Below are 23,010 nucleotides of genomic sequence, written 5' to 3'. Positions count from 1 at the left end.
AGTCTCATGTGAACTTTGCTATATAACGGGCAATGTTTTAGTTGTGGCTAAAGGTATGACATTGCTCTTTACATGATTACATGAATGATGAAGTGATGATACTAATGTAGAGGGCAAAGACCACGAGTAATAACTCAGTTATCAAAGATTCCTTGAAGCACTGTAAGTATTTGCCAATATCAATTACTATATATACATAAATAAGTAGCTCAGCAACTTTCTTTTAACATATCTATTGAAGAGTAAATCACATGCAATGCTACTAACTTTTTAAAGTATAAGACTCAATGGTTTCTCATATGTTTTCAGTTCTAGGACCAAAAGGAACAAAATTCAGCCAACACCCTGAATGATCAAAGAAATGGAAACTGTCTTAGAGCAGTCATAATGAAACACAGCCTGCTAACATGGTGATTTTAGACAGTGAGGACCACTGAAAAATGGAGGCATAAGATAAGAAATTGGTATGGTTTAAGACGCAAATATGTGGTAATTTGGCCAGTAAGTTTCCACCAAATTTGGCCAGTAAGTTTCCACCAAATTTTTTTCTGATAGTTCCATAAGGGTTCCCCTCAGGTATAACAAGTTGCATAACAGACCCCAATTATTTGATCAACAAACATATAACTCTAACCAAGATATTTAAAATGAAGTCAAGCATCTAACATAATTCAAGTGTTCAAAGATTGGGACTGTACCATTTTATGTTATTGTTCAGTCACTAAGCTGTGTCCAACTCTTTGTGACCCCATGGACTGCAGTATGCAAGGCTCCTCTGTCCTTCACTATCTCCTAAAGTTTGCTCAAACTCATGTCCATTGCATCAGAGATGCTATCTAACCATCGTATCCTCTGCTGCCTCCCCTTCTTTTGCCTTCAATCTTCCCCAGCATCAGGGTTTCTTCCCAGTGAGTCAGCTCTTCACATCAGGTGGCCAAAGTGTTGGAGCTTGAGCTTTAGCACCAGTACTTCTAATGAATATTCAGGGTTGATTTCCATTTGATCTCCATGCAGTCCAAGAGACTCTCAATAGTCTTCTTCAACACAATTCAAAAGCATCAGTTCTTCAGCACTCAGCCTTCTTTATGGATCAACTCTCACATCTGTACATGACTACTGGAAAAGTCATAGCTTTGACTATATATCCCTTTGTCTGCGAAGCGATAAACCTCAATATTAAAGGCAGCTAGACCGTGGAAATTAAACATGAATAAAGGGAAGTTTACTTCTTTTTACTCTGGATTAGTAAAATATCTGACTGTGATTTGGGAAACACAATGTCCTGTGTGATATTAGAGTCCACTCTGATATGAATTAGCCACATGTGGTTACGGAGAACCATTTTGGTGCCTGATAACACTGCCCTGAGAAAGTGGCAGTACTGCTATATTTAGTTTTAATCTATTTCAGTCCATCAATTTGAATATTCATTAAACATGTCAGCAAGATAAAATGCAAATAAATAAGAAGACAGTTTGCAAGGGTGTGGATAAATGTGTGACACTGATAAAATAACAACATAAAATTTATTAAATCAAGCTTAGACCCAATTAAAATCTTTCTAAGATTTTCGATGTTATTTCTCAAGGTATTTCTGTGTTCAGGAGGATGCAAGCCCATTTGTTTAGCTCTCCATTTCCTCCTTAGAGTCTACCTTCATATCTACAATACATAATGTCTTTAGGAAGAATTTTTTTTATCATTACCGGCTATCATTATGCAGAAAACACTCAGGTTTATGTCTCTCAATTTGATACTTTAGCTTTGGCTGCAGATGATCTGATTCAGAGTCCATCTACAGTGAATAATTGAATGTCAGAAATGTTTTGAATTAAATTCCAACAAAGATGAAATGCTTTGTGGAGGAATCTTAATGTTTGTTAAGTTCCTGTCCTCCTTTTCATGCCCTCTTAATGGCTGCAATCTTGCATCCACTTTTCCAAAGGAAAGTCAGCACACTATTTAAGAGTCTGTGGTGGGAGCCTTCAGTCATATTAAACTTCTGCCCCCGTGTTCTTTCAGCATCTTAAGCACACTGTAAGCATGGGATAAAAAGTGCAGCAATGGAAGACGGGTTGACTGGGTGGCGTAGTTAATGTCGTTACGTATTTCATTTCCTGGTAATGGATGTAGACATAAGCAATAGGTCTGGTTAATGTTCTCTCATGGGTGAATATGAATAAGATTCTGGTGGAATCCAGGAGCAGTGGTCCTCTGATGTACTCAATAGTCAACTGAGTTACCAATTGATATTGTAGAACTAGTAGGTAACTTACACATATGTGCACTTGGATTTGTAGATTCAATATATATTCTTATGGAATTGAAGTACAGGGAAATTTGAGGTGTGCTGGCACTAATTTGGTTTAGAGACAAAATATAAACTTTAGATAAAACTGACTTGGATTTAATTTCTAGCTGTTACTCTTTATTATTTATGTGACACTGGGAAAGTTACTAAATAATCTTCAATTTCCTCATTCATAAACTGAGAGGGAATTATATTACCCTCATTTATTAATTCAAGCAATACATATTTACTGTATATACATAATGAGCTAGTCATAACCAGCAAAGGATAAAAGATTAGACAACAAACCAAATTTATACCCATATGGGCCTTAAATTCTAGTGAGACAATGAATGAGAAAATGAAATGTGTTAGATAATTATAAATATTAAGAAGTAAGAGAGAAATGATGTGAAAGTGGGTCAGGGGATATGTGTATATACTGTGTGTGTGTACACATGCCTTTCCCCAGTTGTTTAATCAAGCAGTATTTACACATACAGTTTGGAGATTTTATATGTATATGTGTATATATATATGTGTGTGTGTGTGTATGTGTGTATGTATATATATATATATAAAATATAGTTTGCATGTATTTAGCTTCCCTGGTGGATCAGTTGGTAAAGAATCTGCCTGCACTGCAGGAGACCTGGGTTCAATCCCTAGTTTGGAAAGATCCCCTGGAGCAGGGCGTGGTAATCCACTCCAGTATTCTTGCCTGGAGAATCTACATGGACAGATGAGCCTGGTGGACTATAGTCCATGGGGTGACAGAGAGTCAAAAATGACTGAGCGATTAAGCACAGCACAGCATTATATGTAACATCTGGGAACAGAACAGTCAGCTATTATTTATTGGTCAAATAAACATTTAATGTTGGAAAAACAGCTCCAATTTCATATTTCCTGCAAAACAGGAACCAGGTGTCTTATGCCACCAGAAAGGAAGACATAAAATTTCTAGATTCAAATGTGTTCTGTTTAATTATTAAAATACACATGAAGGGATGCTGATCACACAAGAAATGTTACTGAAGGCAGGAAAAACTGTCAAATTCCTGTGACTAAATATGCTAGGTCTAGCATGTGCTATGATGTTTTTTTGTAACCTAAGAGGATTTTCAAGAAGAAAGCTTGACCCTGTCTGCAGTTCTTCACCTGCTTCAGTTTCTTTGCTGTTCCCAAGAAGTGTGACTTAGTAAGTACATCCTGCTTAACATGAAACTGGTGTCTTTCCTTCTAAAACCCTCTATGAAATGGCTAACTTATTGTTACTTGCACCCCTTTACAAAAAATCACTGCTGTAAGAACACATAAAATTTCAATACAGTGTTTCTCATTGTTATGGGTTTTTGATGACCTGACTTTAAATTTTGTATGTTTTGGCTTTTTTATTGAATTAACAGACTAGTAAATCACCAGACACATATTTATCATTATTAAAAATATCTCCACATTTTCTTACTTGTTCCTGTAAATATATTCGTGTTTTATGTGATTGAAAGTCACAACATATAGGATCATCATATCTAAAAATATATGTGGAGGGAAAAAATCCTTAAGTAATTGGTATTGTGCATGATTTTTATTTTTATTAATACTGTCCTATGTTTTTTTAAAAAATAAATATTAGATTTTTAAAAAATCTGTTCTGCACTGTGCTCAGTTATATCGACTTTTTGCAACTCCATGTACTTTGGCCCACCAGGTACTTCTGTCCATGAGATTCTTTCAGGCAAGGATACTGGAATGGGTTGCTATCCCCTTTTTTGGGAGAATTTCCCAATCCAGGGATTAAACCCACATCTCTTGCATCTCTTGCATTGGCAGGCAGATTTTTTTTTAAGCCACAGGTTAGAGAAAACAATTTTATATATACCAAATACTCTAAAATAAAAAAGGATACTAAGATAAGAAACTATCTCATCTAAAATATGAAACCTTTTCACGTAAAATGAAAATTCTCTATAAGAACTAGGAGTGGTAATTGCTTTCACTACTGTTTTCTTGTCTGATAACTTCTCCATAGTAAGAATATATCACCTTTACATCAAAAAAAGTTTCATCTTAATAGCAAATTTTATTTTATATTATTTATCTGGATAGATGTCTTAAATGAGTTAGGTTCAATAATGTGCTATGATGATTCTCTCTCCACTATCTAAATGCTACAACTTAGGATATTTTAAACTTTGATAGATCATTGTCATTCACCAATAATAGCTTTAAAATATGTATTAATTATATTGAGAATAGATTCCCAGATGCAGAATGTATCTCTAACACCAATGCTACTTCCACTGCCTAACCACCTGCTTCATCTCCAACAGGAGTTGCCCGCTGTTGATTTTGGTCAGTATCGGCAAAGAGAAGGTCCCCAAGCCAGAGACTAAGAACAACACCAGTGTCATTTTCAAAGATTGACTACATCCAGGCCTTAGAAATAAACAGAGTGCCTGTGAGGGTCTTGGAATTTGGAGTACTAATCTGTACATAGGGTCTGTGGCGTCTTCTTCAGTGCCTCTTGGGTCTAGGAATTTATCCAGGAGTAACCCATTTCAAACTAGAACAAGCCTGACACCCCAGAAGGAACACAAGCAAAGAACTACAGAGGTGGCAGTCAATCAGCTGGAGGTGCGATTGGTGGGACTGAAATTTGTATGTTCTCAGGCTCCATTGGGTTCACCTACCAGGTCATCTGGATTCAGGGGAATTCCCACACTGGTGTTTCTAAGCCAGACCTGCCCAGGGTGTCTAAGCCTGATATCCAGGGTCTGCAGGAACCTGCATGCAGGCAAGAATGGAAGCCTCCTGTTAGGTGAACAGGTGGATAGAATTTGACAACCTTCTGTTGGGGACAGCTCTTAATATCTGTTGGATCTAAATGATTCTCCAAGAACATCCATAACTAAGAGAGATCTGTCCACATTTCCAGGTTTGCAAACTGGCTCTGAAAGGAGCAAAACTGCCTTCCCCAATAAGAGTTTAGGGTGCTCTGGCAGCACTTACCTGACTCCAGGCTTATGAGGCTAGGGCTTTACTATTACTGGGAAAAGACCCAGAGATTCTACAGTCAGGGAAGGACTGTCTACTTATCCACCCATTCTCCTGCCACATGCTTCTCAGCTCTGAATTTTATTTCCCTTCACAACCTTGGATGGGTGATATGAGAAACTAGATCCTGGCCATATCTAAGCTGTATTCAGAGGCATCCCAATGTGAAATAAAAGACGAGAAATGTGACCCATCTTCTTACATGTACACTTATCCTTGAACGTGTACTCCAAATTTGTTTTTACTGGTTTGGAAATAAAATTAACTGAGAAACCCTCTTCACCATTCCTGTTTACAGGAAGCTCCCCCCGACCACCGCCATTCTTTTTTTGTCAAGTACGAGATGAGTAATTTTTTATTTAGTGACTTTCTTTCCTATTGTCGTTGTTGTTCAGTCATTAAGTCCTGTTTGACTTTTTGCGACCCCACAGACTGCAGTGCACCAGGCCTCCCTGTCCCTCACCATTTCTTGGAGTTTGCCCAAGTTCATGTCCATTGAATTGGTGATGTCATCCAACCATTTTATCCTCTGTTGCCCTCTTCTCCTTCTGCATTCAATCTTTCCCAGCATCAGGGTCCTTTCCATGAGTTGGCTTTTCTCATCAGGTGGCCAAAGTATTGGAGTTTCAGGTTCAGCATCAGTTCTTCCAATGAATATTCAGGACTGATTTCCTTTAGGACTGACTAGTGTGATTTCCTTGCTGTCCAAGTGAGTCTCAGGAGTCTTCTCCAGCCCCACATTTCAAAAACATCAATTCTCTGGTCCTATGCCTTCTTTGTGGTCCAACTCTCATATCCATATATGATTAATGAAAATACCATAGCCTTGACTGTATGGGCCCTTGTCGGCAAAGCGATGTCTTTAATATGCTGTCTATGTTTTTTTTTTTTTTTATAGCTTTCCTTCCAAGAAGCAATCGTCTTCTTGTGCATGATTGTGCATTGTTTTCTAATACATGTATGTATTTGAAAGGGCATAATAAATTTTAGAATCAAGCTTCTAGGTTTCACTTTTTTTAAGTTCTTAGAGTTCTGATTATTATTTACAGATTGATTAAGACACTTTGACTATCTTTACCAAGATGAGTATTATTTTCCAGACGCCTGACATGCCATTCCATTTACTGAGGCATGTCTAGACTTACATATGTTTTGAAAGTTTTTATAGGTTTACAGATTTTTAATTACAGCGATCCTTCAGTTTTTTTGTTAAAAAATTCAGTGAGTATTTATATTCTATTGCCATCAGTCATGTCTTTTTATTAGCCTCCAAAGCTCTTGTCTTTTTTTTTTTTTTTTACTATTGATGCAATAATTGACATACATTTTATTAGTTTTCAGTCTACAACACAGTGATTAGACTTCTATGTATGTTGACCTCATCACAATAAGTTTAATTATCATCTGTCACTATTTAAAGTTATTGTAGTCTGATTGACTATATTCCCTATTCTGTGTATCATGTTTCCATGACTTATTTTCTTTATCACTAGAAGTTTGTGCTGCTAAATCCCTGTCACCTACTGACTTGAAAAAAGTGTTTAATTTTTAAATGGGTTATATGTGCCCACTGTAAACATTTTAAGAAGTGCTTTCATTTATATAATGTTATAAACAGGATCTGTCATTTCTTTCTTTTTAAACCATTTTGTACATTTGAAAGTCTTTTGTACATAAATTTAAAATCCTTATATTGCTTATTTTAATTTCATTTACTATACTTTCAAGTAGAAAACTCAAAGACTGTTAATAATACTCACTCTACATAATCTTCCTGAGTTTAGCAGTAATGCCTATTACAGTGCTATACATGATTTTCATTTATGAATTAATTTTATGTTTACATATTCATCATTTTTATTTGTGTGTATGTGTGCTCAATTGTGTCTGACTCTCTGTGACTCCACACTGCAGCCTGCCAGGTTCCTCTATTCATGGAATTTTCCAGGTAACAGTACTGGAGTGAGTTCCCATGTCCTATTCCACTTTATCTTCCAGACCCAAAGATTGAATCTGCATCTCTTGCGTCTCCTGCAGATTCTTTACAACTGTACCACCTGAAGCAGTTTTTAAATAATGTTTTGAACTTCATAAGTTTTCAAGGAAATTATTCTATAAATTTTATGCTGGCCTATTAATATGATGAACTGTATTAATATATTTCATAATAGTGAATCATGTTACATTCTTGAATTAAATTTGTATGCTGAATTTTTAGCAATAATTTTATACCAATATTAATAGTACGTCTGGTTTTGATATCTTCTCATTGCAAGCAGCTTATAAATGTATTATTAATGCTTTCTGATTTCAAAAGATAGTATAGATAATTTCCCTGGTAGCTCAGGTGGTAAAGAATCTGCCTGCAATACAAAAGACTCAGGTTCTATCCCTGGGTTGGGAAGATGCCCTGGAGAGGGAAATGGCAACCACTCTAGTATTCTTGCCTGGAGAATCCTACAAAAGAAGGAGAATTTTTCTTGCTTGAAAATACATGTATCTGGTGAATGTTGAGCTGTTACCAGTGCATTTTGAAACAAAGTTTGTAATGGAGATTTATTAATGCTTTTAAAAATATTATTGATTTATATGATTGGCTTCGTTGCTTTTGTTATATTTTTAGTTTTGGAAAGTTATGTATCTAAGTATCCATCTAGTTAACATGAAAGTATGCTGTTTCTATGTACATTAAGTTGAGATGCTTCCATAATAATTATTTCCATCTAAAGTCTCAGTATTAACTCTGATACCTATTTCATGTTGATTTTGAAATCAAAGTGACAGAACTTTATGGACTTTTAATACGCATATTCTCTTCATATTTTTCCTAAGCAAATCCTTATTTGCATTCTACCTAGAGCATTTTAAAGTCATTCTCTTCAAACGAAAGTGGCATTATTCATTTCCTTGTATCTTAAGAAGTCAAATTGTATGAAGGAAATAAATTTCAGGGACTGCTACTTTTCTTGAAACTATATACGAGAAATGCCCAGAAATTCATGGTTTGAATATAGTAGTACAGAGTTACATGATCTGGTATATTCTGCATAGACAAATCAATATATATATATATATATATATATATATATCTTTTCTATTTTGCTGTTTCATTTAGAATCTCTATGCCAAAGCAAAATGTAAGAATAGTGGCACTATAATAAATATTTAGGAAGGTTTCCATTATTTTATACTTTATATTTACATCTTTTTATTTTTTTCCTTTAGAAATTGAGTGATATTTAATGTGATATTTTGACTTTTTTTTTTAATTATTGGTTAAATGTAGTAGATTGAATTGAGTCCATAGCTTGACTCATGAGATATGTAGGACACGTAAGAATTAACAGAGAGGAATGCACAGATAAATGGAAGCCCAGAATTGATGTGCCTTTCATTTGTATTCAGTTCAGTTCAGTCGCTCAGTCATGTCCAACTCTTTGCGACCCCATGAATCACAGCACGCCAGGCCTCCCTGTCCATCACCAACTTCCGGAGTCCACTCAGACTCACGTCCATTGAGTCGGTGATGCCATCCAGCCATCTCATCCTCTGTCGTCCCCTTCTCCTCCTGTCCCCAATCCCTGCCAGCATCAGAGTCTTTTCCTATGAGTCAACTCTTCGCATGAGGTGGCCAAAGTACTGGAGTTTCAGCTTTAACATACAAAGTGATAGGTTGTTTTGTCGAGTCTAGGATGATACTCTCTGTATGGCAGAATCTCAGACTTCAGGCTGTCATTAACTTTCTCTGTGAGAGGAAAGCAACACTCTTGTAAGGTAGTTCATTTCAAGCGTAGCTGAACTCCAAGGCATTTACCACAGGTGGTTATAATCTGCTCTGCCCTGTCCTGACAGGAAACAGATTAGCTTTTAACATTTTCTTCTCAGAATCTGTATTCTAATTGTAAAGATTTAAATATTCAGTCCCTAAATTGCCCTACAACAATCCTAGAAAGCCTATATAAGCATTTACTGTGTAAGTGTAAAATTAAAGATTTATTAATATGGCTAACATGTATGGATTTATGTTTCTTATTTCACTAAGATGTTGACTTACAAGTAAATATTCATGTCTATAGACTCCAGGTGCCTCACTGAGCTACCCTCTGACAAGTAGGCTGGTTCTGCTAACTTAGGGAATTATTCGAGAAGCCTTCTTAAAATTAGTCATTATGTTCAACTACAGGACTGGAAAAGGTCAGTTTTCATTCCAGTCCCAAAGAAGGGCAATTTCAAAGATTATTTAAACTACCACACAATTGCAATCATTTCACATGCTACCAAGGTAATGCTCAAAATCCTCCAAATAGGCTTCAACCATACATGAACCAAAAACTTTCAGATGTTCAAGGTGGATTTAGAAAAGGCAGAGGAACCAAAGATTAAATTGCCAACATCCACTGGATCATAGAAAAAGGAAGAGAATTTCAGAAAAAAAAAAAAAATCTACCTCTTATTCATTGACTACGCTAAAGCCTTTGACTGCATGAATCACAACAAACTGTGGAAAATTCTTAAAGAGATAGGAATATCAGACTGCCTAACCTGACTCCTGAAAAATCTGTATACAGGTCAAAAAGCAACAGTTAGAAATGGACCTGGAACAACAGACTGGTTCAAAATTGAGAAGAGAGTACGTCAAGGCCACATATTGTCATCCTGTTTCTTCAACTTATATGCAGAGTACATCATGCAAAGTGCCAGGCTGGATGAAACACAAGCCAGAATCAAGATTTCTGGGAGAAATATCAACAACCTCAGGTATCCAAATGACACCACCATCATGGCAGAAAGCAAAGAGGAATTAAAGAGCCTCTTGAAGGTGAAAGAGGAGAGTGAAAAAGCTGGCTTAAAACTCAACATTCAAAAAATGAAGATCATGGCATCCAGTCCCATCATTTCATGGCAAATAGATGGGGAAACAATGGAAACGGTGACAGACTTTATTTCCTTGGGCTCCAAAATCACTGTGGACGGTTAATTCAGCCATGAAATTAAAAAGATGCTTGCTCCTTGGAAGAAAAGCTATGACCAACCTAGACAGCATATTAAAAAGCAGAGGCATTATTTCACCAACAAATTTCTGTATAGTCAAAGCTATGTTTTTTTTTTTTTTTTTCCAGTAGTCATGTATGGATGTGAGAGTTGGACTATAAAGAAGGCTGAACACTGAAGACTTGATATTTTTGAGTAGTGGTGTTGGAAAAGACTCTTGAGAGTCCCTTGGACTGCAAGAAGATCAAACCAATTAATCCTAAAGGAAATCAACCCTGAATATTAACTGGAAGGACTGATGCTCAAGCTGAAATTCCAATACTTTGGCCACCTGATGCAAACAGCCCAGCTCAACTCTGTTGCTGGGAAAGATTGAAGGCAGAGGGTAAGGGGTCTACAGAGGATGAGATGACTGGATGTCATCACTGACTTAATGGACATGAATTTGAGCAAGCTCTGAGAGATGATGAAGGACAGGGAAGCCTGATATGTTTCAGTCCATGGGTCACAAAGAATTGGACACAACTCAGCGAATGAATAAAACCAACAAGAATAATTTTAGAAGTTTATGAGTCTTTAATTTTCTCAAGATGAGGTTGAATTACAGGTACAGTTTTTTAAAACTCAAGTCTTAGCCACATTTTCTTGTTAATGCTGTGCTCCTGATAGAGGTTTTCCTGCCTGTTACTTTAGCCAGTATTGACTTTTTGTTTATAATGGCATATATATATATATATATATATATGTATGTATGTTCATCCAGTAAGAATCCTTGACATATACAGAGTATGACTGACTACTACTTTCCTGAAGTTTTATGATATTAGAGTGTGGTTAAATCAATTTCTAGCTAAAAGGGAAATAGTATGAGTTATTGGCACTTGTCACCAGCACACACGGGGCTCGTGCGTTGGCTGCTGATAAAATAGTGACTAATCACATGAAACTCTTTTTTTTAAATCTTGAGTGTGGCAGTCACTAAAACTGTAAAGTAAAGGCAACTGTTATCCCAGAGTGTTAGCTTTAGCTTTCCAGTAACTTCACCAGGTTTCCACACTGTTGTACATTTTATCTAACATCATTTTTCTGAGACTAATGCTATGCTCTATTTTATGAGTGCTATGGTGGCTCAGACGGTAAAGCGTCTGTCTACAATGCGGGAGACCCAGGTTCGATCCCTGGGTCGGGAAGATCCCCTGGAGAAGGAAATGGCAATCCACTCCAGTACTATTGCCTGGAAAATCCCATGGACAGAGGAGCCTGGTAGGCTAGTCCATGGGGTCTCAAAGAGTCGGACACGACTGAGTGACTTCACATACTTATCACTAGTATATGACACTCATTAGAAGTACAACTTGAAGTGAAGTTTTATTACATATCCAAATAATATTTCAAGAAATCTACTTAAGTATGTTGGTGAATGCTTCCTGATATTTACAGTAAGTATGCTGCTGCTCAGTCACTCAGTTGTGTCTGACTCTGCGACTCCATGGACTGTAAGCACACCAGGCTCCTTGATCCATGTGATTTTCCAGGAAAGGATACTGGAGTGGGTTGCCATTTCATTTTCCAGGGGATCTTCCCGACCTGGGGATCAAACCCAAGTCTCCTGCACTGCGGGCAGATTCTTTATCATCTGATCCACCAGGGGAGCCAATTTGTATATAAAATACTTTTCTCTGGAATTCTATAGAATATATCAAAGGAAATGGCAATCCACTCCAGTACTTTTGCCTGGAAGATCCCATGGATGGAGGAGCTTGGTAGGCTACAGTCCCTGAGGTTGCAAAAAATTGGGCATGACTGAGTGACTTCTCTTTCTTTCCAACATAAAACCCCAAACTCCATCTATTGGTATAATATTTAGATTTTGGTTATGATAGTTTGATTCAAATTGTTTGATGATGATGACAACGATACTTTTGCAAGCTTTTTCAACAAAACATCACTATTTCATCTGACACTTTCTTGCAAATAGCATGGACTTTAAAAACCATGAATGTGATGGATCTTTAAAACTATATTGTCTGTAATTTTAAAATGCTATTAGGGTAAACAGACTGAAGGATAATAGGTGTATAGACAACTATGCCTCACAAAATGTAAAAATTAATTTGAGAAAGGTTTATCACCATGGCATTTGATTATCCTTGTATTTCTCTCAAGTCTGAGAGAAGGCAGTCCAACGATAGCCTATCATTAGGTCAGATTAAGATTAGTTTTAAATATAATTATTTTCATTCAGAGACACACTTTCTTTATCCTCCACCCAAACTCCTAATTCAAGAAGGCAATTAATTCAAATTTATGTAAGTATGGGATTTTAAAAGATGATGGTTTTGGAGACATATACACTTCCAGATACTTCTGGCATAAGAAAGATCACACACGTGCTAATATACTAATTTACATCTTAAGCTTGAACACTAGACACTATTTTCATGCTGCTGCTGCTGCTGCTGCTAAGTCACTTCAGTCGTGTCCGACTCTGTGCGACGCCAGAGACGGAAGCCCACCAGGCTCCCCGTCCCTGGGATTCTCAAGGCAAGAACACTGGAGTAGGTTGCCATTTCCTTCTCCAATGCATGAGAGTGAAAAATGAAAGTGAAGTCGTTCAGTCGTGTCCGACTCTTAGCGACACCATGCACTGTAGCCCACCAGGCTCCTCCACCCATGGGATTTTCCAGGCAAAAGTACTGGAGCGGGGTGCCATTGCCTTTTCCGACTATCTTCATAGTGGTGGGCAATTACTTTTTAACATAAGACTAAGGAGTAATGAAAATGCTTCAAACTTGTATTGAGCTGTTTGAAGTATTACTATAATTCTAACATGATGTATGGGCTTCACTGGTGGCTCAGTAGTAAAGAATTCCCCTGCCAAGGCAGGAGATATGGTTTGATCCCTGGGTCACCAAGATCCCCTAGAGGAGGAAATGGCAAACAATTTCAGTATACTTGCCTGGAAATCCCATGGACAGAGGAGCCTGATGGGCTATAGTCCAAGGGGCCACAAAAGAGTTGGACACAATTTAGTGACTCAGTTCAGTTCAGTCGCTCAGTCATGTCCAACTCTTTGTGACCCTATGAATCACAGCATGCCAGGCCTCTGTGTCCATCACCAACTCCCAGAGTTCACTCAGACTCACGTCATTTGAGTCAGTGATGCCATCCACCCATCTCATCCACTGTCGTCCCCTTCTCCTCCTGCCCCCAATCCCTCCCAGCATCAGAGTCTTTTCCAATGAGTCAACTCTTCACATGAGGTGGCCAAAGTACTGGAGTTTCAGCTTTAGCATCATTCCTTCCAAAGAAATCCCAGGGCTGACCTCCTTCAGAATGGACTGGTTGGATCTCCTTGCAGTCCAAGGGACTCTCAAGAGTCTTCTCCAACACCACAGTTCAAAGGCACAAGATGGTTTTAGAAAAGGCAGAGGAACCAGAGATCAAATTGCCAACATCCACTGGATCATCGAAAAAGCAAGAGAGTTCCGTAAAACATCTATTTCTGCTTCATTGACTATGCCAGAGCCTTTGACTGTGTGGATCACAATAAACTGGAAAATTCTGAAAAAGATGGGAATACAAGACCACCTGACCTGCCTCTTGAGAAATCTGTATGCAGGTCAGGAAGCAACAGTTAGAACAGGACATGGAACAACAGACTGGTTCCAAAGAGCAAAAGTAGTATGTCAAGGCTGTATATTGTCACCCTGCTTATTTAACTTATATGCAGAGTACATCATGAGAAACGCTGGGCTGGATGAAGCACAAGCTGGAATCAAGATTGCCAGGGGAAATATCAATAACCTCAGATATGCAGATGACACCACCCTTATGAGAGAAAGTGAAGAGGAACTAAAAAGCTTCTTGATGAAAGTGAAAGTGGAGAGTGAAAAAGTTGGCTTAAAGCTCAACATTCAGAAAACGAAGATCATGGCATCTGGTCCCATTACTTCATGGGAAATAGATGGGGAAACAGTGGAAACAGTATCAGACTTTATTTTGGGCTCCAAAATCACTGCAGATGGTGACTGCAGCTGTGAAATTAAAAGACGCTTAATCCTTTGAAGAAAATTTATGACCAACCTAGACAGCATATTCAAAAGCAGAGACATTACTTTGCCAACAAAGGTCTGTTTATTCAAGGCTATGGTTTTTGCAGTGGTCATGTATGGATGTGAGAGTTGGACTGTGAAGAAAGCTGAGCGCGGAAGAATTTAGTGACTACAATGTAACAAAATATGATGTATAATTATATTGTTTTACAATCAGGAAATAAATAGAAGTAATCCTTTATGAATTTCGTAGAATGCACTCTCGGTATGTCCTAGCTAGCCCTCACTGAATGAGTGATTTCCATAGTACATGGTGACGCAACAAAAATGACAAAAGTAACACTTAGTACTTGCTAATGACAACTTTTTTTCCATCTAGAGGAAGAAGGAATACATATAAACCAAAATTAGCATGTTAAAAAAGCAGTAGAAATTAATAAATGGCAGTAAAGAGAAGAAACAAGAATGATGTGGATGGGAAAACTGCAATTTAAAAGTACGTTCTAATACATGAGACATCAAATTGCAAACATGGAAACAAATATTAAAATGTCTTTCTTTTAAAATGAAATGACAAAGTTAAAAATAAGACCCAGCCTTACAGAAAAGAGCACATTTAATCACTAAATGGAACTCAAGATAGCTGTAGTAAATTCCTGTTTTTTTGTTATTTTTCTTTAATGTTCAGGGGGAAAAATTACTACTAATAGAGTCATGCTGGGATAAAAGTATGCTAAACCGTTAGTTTCTACACTTCAGAGGAAAACATCAAGGATTTATTCTTTTTTTAATTTTCTGACAAATATTTCCAAACAAGTATTGGTATTTTATTATCCAACATAGTATTTTATCTGTTATTTTATGTATTGTTCATTTACTTTGTGTATTTGTAGACTACTTTTACATCTAATGTCTACAATTTACTTTAGTTCTGTACACATTTTACAATTGTTGTGGAGGAAAATCTAATATCTCTGAAAACCCCTTGCTGCTGCTGCTGCTGTTAAGTCGCTTCAGTCGTGTCCAACTCTGTGCGACCTCATAGACAGCAGCCCACTAGGCTCCCTGTCCCTGGGATTCTGCAGGCAAGAACACTGGAGTGGGTTGCCATTTCCTTCTCCAATTCATGAAAGTGAAAAGTGAAAGTGAAGTCACTCAGTCGTGTCCGACTCTTAGTGACCCCGTGGACTTCAGCCTTCCAGGCTCCTCCATCCATGGGATTTTCCAGGCAAGAGTACTGGAGTGGGGTGCCATTGCCTTCTCCACTGAAAACCCCTTTTTTGTCACTATTTTTTTTAGGATATATAAAATACATTCTAATGGGGCTTCCCTGGTGGCTCAGTGGTAAAGTATCTGCTTGCCAATGCAGGAGACAAGGGTGTGAACCCTGATCCAGGAAAATCCCACATGCTGTAGAGTACCTAAGTCTGCACACCACTACTACTGAGCTCTTGTCCTGTAACTACTGAAGCACGTACACCCTAGGGCAGGGGCTCTGCAACAAGAGAAGCCGCCCCACCACAAGGAGAAGCCAGCACTGCAACCAGAGAGTAGCCTCCCACTCTCCACAACCAGAGAAAAGTCTGTGCACCAATGAAGACCCAGCACAGCCGAGAATAAATAAATAAAATTAAAAGAAATCTTAAAAAATATACATTCCAACTTGAATTAGTCAAGACTTGTTCAATGTTCTGTCTTATGAATTTAATTTTATATGAAATTTGTATCTAAAAATGTATGCATAATCATCAAATCTAGACAAGTATATAGAAAATTTTTGCACTAAAAAATAATCATTTTGGAAAATAACTAAATTGGGTCAGAGTTTTGGCTAGACCACTGAATAAACAGAAACAGAAAGAGGCATGGAAACTGCCTAATATTTTGTGAAATTGATTCTGGTGATAATAAACTGCCACTTCCCTAATCAACATCCCAAAATTATCACAATGTAGATTTTGTGATCAGGAAACTCACTTAACCACCAGTTTATTATTCTAACTTGGAAGACACTCAAGATCTGAAGGTGTTAAACAGCTTTTGAAACACATATGTGCTATGGATTGAATTGCGTGGCGCTGGAGCAGCAGCGGTAAGATACCCAGTGTCCAAGGTGAGGAGCAGCAGTGCTCAGCACTGGAGCAAGTGGCACTGAGGAGATACCCGAAGTCCAAGTTCAGAGAAACCCCGGTAAGATGGTAGGCGCTGGAGCAGCTATGAGGAGATACCCCACATCCAGGGGCAAAGGAGAAGCCCTAGCAAGATGGTAGGAGGGGCAATTTGCATTCAGAATCAAACCCCATTCCCGCCAGATTCTCAGAGGGCTCAAACAAACCTTGTACGCACCAGGACCCAGAGACCCCACAGAGACTGAGACAGAACTGTGCTTGAGCATCTCCTGGGGAGATACGGGTCAGCAGTGGACTGCCACAGGGACAGGGGCTCTGGGCACAGCAGACTTGGGTATGGCATTAGACCTCTTCGAGAAGGTCACCAGTAACCCCACCACAGAGCTACCAGAACTTGCACAGGACCGGAAAATAGACTCTTGGAGGGCACAAACAGAACCTTGAGTGCACCAGGACCCAGGAGAAAGGAACAGTGAACCCACAAGAGACTGGCCCAGACTTGCCAGTGAGTGTCCAGGAGTCTCCAGCAGAGGTGTGGGCTGGGGATGGCCTGCTGCAGGGTTGGGGACACTGAGTATAACAGTACACGCATGGGACCTTTTGAAGGAGGTCACCATTATCTTCATTAACTCCACCATAGTTTCAATTCAGTTCAGGTGCTCATTAGTCTGACTCTTTGTGATCCAAAGGACTGAAGCACGCCAGGCATCCCTGTCCATCACCAGCTCCCAGAGTCCACTCAAATTAATGTCCATTGAGCTGATGATGCCATCCAACAATCTCATTCTCTGGCATCTCCTTCTCCTCCTGCCTTCAAACTTTCCCAACATCAGGGTCTTTTCAAATGAGTCAGCTCATCAGATTGGAGCTTCAGCTTGAGCATCAGTCTTTCCAAAGAACATTCAGGACAGATCTCCTTTCGGAAGGACTGGTTGGATTTTAGGACAGACTAGTTGGACCTCGTTGCAGTCCAAGGGACTCTCAAGAATATTCTCCAACACCACAGTTCAAAAGCATCAATTCTTCGGCACTCAGCTTTCTATATAGTCCAACTCTCACATCCATAATGACCACTGGAAAAACCATACCCTTGACTAGATGGACCTTTGTCGGCAAAGTAATGTCTCTGCTTTTGAATATGCTATCTAGGTTGGTCATAACTTTTCTTCCAAGGAGTAAGCGTCTTTTAATTTCATGGCTGCAGTCATCATCTGCAGTGATTTTGGAACCCCCAAAATGAAGTCTGCCACTGTTTCCACAGTTTCCCAACAGTTTCCCCATCTATTTACCATGAAGTGATGGGACCAGATGCCATGATCTTAATTTTCTGAATGTTCAGCTTTAAGCCAACTTTTTCACTCTCCTCTCTGACTTTCATCAAGAAGCTGTTTGGTTTTCCTTCACTTTCTGCCATAAGAGTGGTGTCATCTGCCATATCTGAGGTTATTGATATTTTCCCCGGCAATTTTGATTCCAGCTTGTGCTTCATCCAGCCCAGTGTTTCTCCTGATGTACTCTGCATATACGTTAAATAAGCAGGGTGACAATATACAGCTTTGACGTACTCCTTTCCAAATTTGGAACCAGTCTGTTGTTTCATGTCCAGTTCTAACTGTTGCTTACTGACCTGCATACACATTTCTCAAGCAGCAAGTCAGGCGGTCTGGTATTCCCATCTCTTTCAGAATTTTCCACAGTTTATTGTGATCCACACAGACAAAGGCTTTGGCATAGTCAATGAAGCAGAAATACATGTTTTTCTGGAACTCTCTTGCTTTTTTGATGATCCAGCAGATGTTCCCAATTTGATCTCTGGTTCCTCTGCCTTTTCTAAAACCAGCTTGAACATCTGGAAGTTCACAGTTCATGTATTGCTGAAGCCTGGCTTAGAGAATTTTGAGCATTACTTTACTAGCATGTGAGATGAGTGCAGTTGTGCGGTAGTTTGAGCATTCTTTGGCATTGCCTTTCTTTGGGATTGGAATGAAAACTGACCTTTTCCAGTCCTGTGGCCACTGCTGAGTTTTCCAAATTTGCTGGCATTTTGAGTGCAGCACTTTCACAGCATCATCTTTCAGGATTTGGAATAGCTCAACTGGAATTCCATCACCTCCACTAGCTTTGTTCACCGTGATGCTTCCTAAGGCCCACTTGACTTCACATTCCAGGATGTCTAGCTCTAGGTGAGTGATCACACCATTGTGATTATCTGGGTCATGAAGTTCTTTTTTATATAGTTCTTCTGTGTATTCTTGCCTCCTCGTCTTAATATCTTCTGCTTCTGTTAGGTCCATACCATTTCTGTCCTTTATCGAGCCCATCTTTGCATGAAATGTTCCCTTGGTATCTCTAATTTTCTTGAAGAGATCTCTAGTCTTTCCCATTCTATTGTTTTCCTCTATTTCTTTGCATTGATCTCTGAGGAAGGCTTTCTTATCTCTCCTTGCTATTCTTTAGAACTCTGCATTAAAATAGGGACATCTTTCCCTTTCTCCTTTGCTTTTCGCTCCTCTCTTTTCACAGCTATTTGTAAGGCCTCTTCAGACAGCCATTTTGCTTTTTTGCATTTCTTTTTCTTGGGCATGGTCTTGACCCCCATCTCGTCTACAATGTCATGAATCTCCGTCCATAGTTCACCAGGCACTCTGTCTATCAGATTTAGTCCCTTAAATCTATTTATCACTTCCACTGTATAATAATAAGGGATTTGATTTAGGTCATACCTGAATGGTCTAGTGGTTTCCCCCAGTTTCTTCAATTTAAGTCTGAATTTGGCAATAAGGAGTTCGTGATCTGACCCGCAGTCAGCTCCTGGTCTTGTTTTTGCTGACTTTATAGAGCCTCTCCACCTTTGGCTGCAAATAATATAATCAACCTGTTTTCAGGGTTGACCATCTGGTGATGTCCATGTGTAGACATCAACACATGCTGATGGACTACATGTATTAAAATTTATATATATATAAATGTTGATCAGTTTCAATTCTTTATCTACGTTTGTATGCTCAGTAGGATTAAAAAAAATCATATTTTGTGATTGTGTGTGTAAAAATGTTTTGAGTGTGTAAATGCATATGTTTATATGTGTGGGGTATGCAGGAATATACTCACTATAATTTTAGTTCCACACAACTCTTCAGTTGTTACCGACTAATTTGTTTGGGTCGCTGATGCAATTATTCCACAGCTATTTTTAAGTTATTTTTTAGGAGTGCTACTTTTCTTTTCAAGCGTTCCTGATTGTTTTAACTGCTGTTATGATCTCTGATTTATACAACTATTACAAAAATAAATCAAATGAGAAAAAAGTAGGTTAAAATTTCTATATGATGGATGAAATTAAATAATGAGGATTACACTTACTCCTTAATAAATCAAAATGTATCTATTATGTAACAACCATTATACTCACTACTCTAAAAGCTATTACACAATTTTAAAGCATAACTGCTACCATGAAAGGTCTTACAATTTAACTCAAAAAACAAGGATACATAATAATTCAATTCTAAGCTCTGAACTCTATATATAATAATTCTAAACTATGACAAAGTATAATAGCAACACAGGGAATGGAGAGTTATTACATTTCTGAATTAAAATCATTGGTAAATAGTTATTTGAAAGGTTTGAAATTTTGTTATTTAGAGGGAAGAAATGCTAATATTTATGTTTTGTAACCTTTGGTAATCTTCAGTGCTACGTCTCTTCAGTCCTGTCTCACTCCTTGCGACCCCTCAGACTGCAGCCCGCCAGGCTCCTCTGTCCGTGGGATTCTCCAGGCAAGAATATTGGAGTGGGTTGCTACTACCTTCTCCAGGGGATCTTCCCAACCCAGGGGTCTAACCTGTGTCCCTTTTGTCTCCTGCAAGGGCTGTCGAGTTCTTTACCACTAGCACCACCTAAGAAGCCCTGATAATCTTCAGGCAAAGTGCGATAATTAGATATTTAACAATCATACACAAACAAAGAGCAGAGGAGGAATCTTGCTGTGATAGGCTCTGTTTCTTTAGTTCCTGCATCAATTAACAGAATTTGTAATAACAAACTTAGCAATACTTTGGTAAATCTCAAGCATTGCATTAATTTGAATATGCATATCTTGAGCTAAAACCAATATACAGTATTAATTTATTCTAATGGAAATATTTTGAGTTATGCCTCATAGTTCTATTTTTTAAGGGCTTCCCTTGTGGTTCAGCTGGTAAAGAATCCACCTGCAAGGCAGGAGACCTGGGTTCGATCCCTGGGTTTTTCCATAATTCCATAGATTAGTTTTTATAGAATTGTTAAGTCCAATTTTATATGTAGTATTTTGCCATTTCATTATCTAAGAGTAAGAAAATAATATTTAATGTATCAAATGAAATATATTAAATCACATTAGAAATTATAGTTAATAAGTGATCAAATAATAGACATTGTTTAGTGACCATTACAAAATGATCACTAAATCACTTTTATAAATCAGTTTTATAAACCAGCTATTTTTCTAGGCATCACACATACTATATCCTATTTTTCCTCATACAAGTATCAAATTTGAAATTATTATATACAAAGGAAAAATTGGGAAACAGTTTCAAGTATTTTAAAAACTTGACCTATTAATATGAAAGCATGATTTATACTGTTTTCTTGGACTCTAAAGCCTGTCATACAGCAGAGCTAAAGTAACGTGTTCAGATTAAAGTTTAGTGTTTAAAAAATAAAAAATCTTAAATGTTACCAGATTATGTTCTAGAGCCATTTCTTCTTTGCTGTCTTTTTGGCAAAGTATACAAACAATTTCCTCATGGCTTCAATTAATTTTATACATTCAACTCTGAATTTTTTTTTTACTTCAAATCCATAAAGCAAACTGATCTCAACTTGGAGAAATCTATTACTTGATATATCTATCACTGAATCTTTGAACTTCTATTTCCCCAAACTTGCTCCTTTGGTATTGATATATCATTCAGTAATTCTACACCTCATACATTATCCAGAGGAAGCCATGATATCAACATTGTCTTAATTGTCCACTGTTTTCACTGTTAATTCTAACTCCTATGTATCTTATTAATCCTTTTCATCCTTTTTATGACAATAGCACTACCCTGTAGGTCATTAATACCTAAAGTCTGAATTAAAACAGTTGAATGTAATTCTGCTTACTGGGAATCCACAATGAACTCAGAATGACCTTTCTACAACAAAAATTAGATCAAGTTACCTCCAGCTTTAAATGTTTTCAGAATCTCTCCATTACCTTAATAAAAGCTCTGTTCCTTACAAGATTTGCAAGATTCATCATCTGGCTCAACTTTCTTTTTTTTTCAACTTTCAACTTACTTTTTATTCTGACCTAAATTACATGCTGAAACTGTATTTTGTGATAGTCGCTCAGTTGTGTCCGACTCTTTGTGACCCCATGGACTGTAGCCCGTCAGACTTCTCTCTCCATGGGGATTTTCCAGGCAAGAATGCCCTTCTCCACAAACTATATTTTACTACTTTTAAAATTGGAAATCCCATGTTCTGTCTTCCCTGCATTCTTTGACATATGACAGTTTTTCTACCAGTGTGAGACCTTCTTGCCTCTTATTTATTGTGCTGCTTTCTCACAGCTACTACCAAATTTTTATTTTTGTTTTTTTTTAATTGATGGTTTACACTTTTTTTTTGGTGACACTGCATGACAGAACTCTGAAATGGGTCCGAATGGGCTACAGTCATGCTGTTGGCAGGGCTGCACTGCTTTAGAAAGTTATAGTACAGAATGTCCTTGCCTCCTTGAAACTTCCAGGGCCTGCCTGCAGGTCCTTAGCTTGTTACTCTTTCTATCCCCAAGCCAATATGGCTGATACAGTGTTGTTCACATCATTTCCTTCTGACACTGAGGATCCTGCCTCCATCTTTTATTTACTAGAGCTTTTGTAATTACATAGGTCCACCCAGATAATCCAGGGTAATCTTCCAATCTCAAACTGCTTAATCATATTTGCAAATTCCCTTCTTTCCAAGTAAGGTAACATGTTCATAGATTCACAAGATTAGGATGGAACATCCTTAGGGGTCATTATTTTGCCTTCAGTATTGATTCTTGAGTTTCCAGATTAAAGGTAAATTCTCCCCCAAAGCTCCATGTTAGAGTTACATGCCATTCCTATATGTTAGCATAACTTCTTAGTGTTTTTACCAGGCAAAAGTAAACAAGACAATCACTGACCCTATGTAATTTATAATCTACTGAATTATAAGGAAGATTAAATAAGTATGCACACAATGTCAGGAATTTGGGTCACTACTGTATTCCCAGTGACCATCAAAATTTATTCCATCTGGTATGTTTAAGTATCTTAGATATTTAAATATTTTGAATGAATGAGTGAATAAGTAAGTAGAAAATATATTTTCTACTTAAATATATTTAATACACCTCACAAAACATCTTCTGATCATTAATTTTATGTGTATTTGTAAAGATTTTTTTTAAACAAAA

At 37.8% G+C, this 23,010-nt stretch overlaps 1 long non-coding RNA gene across 9 annotated transcripts in view; it reads right to left on the bottom strand.

The window, feature by feature from the left end:
* Nucleotides 1–23,010, bottom strand: part of LOC147366672 (uncharacterized) — a 384,117-nt gene that overhangs the window by 174,513 nt on the left and 186,594 nt on the right. The window contains exon 2 of one of the 9 annotated variants that reach the window (XR_015168929.1): nucleotides 6,585–9,092. The exons of the other annotated variants lie outside the window; for them this stretch is intronic. This is a non-coding gene — a long non-coding RNA (uncharacterized LOC147366672). Of the gene's footprint in view, nucleotides 1–6,584; nucleotides 9,093–23,010 lie in introns of those variants that run through there. 9 annotated transcript variants of the gene reach the window in all.

Source organism: Bos grunniens, chromosome 8 (genome assembly GCF_055505025.1).
Source record: "Bos grunniens cultivar Pamir isolate PY7600 chromosome 8, Bosgru_T2T1.0, whole genome shotgun sequence".
NCBI lineage: Eukaryota > Metazoa > Chordata > Mammalia > Artiodactyla > Bovidae > Bos > Bos grunniens.
The sequence above is the reverse complement of the archived record's forward strand: the minus strand, read 5'-3'. Positions and strand labels throughout refer to the sequence as shown.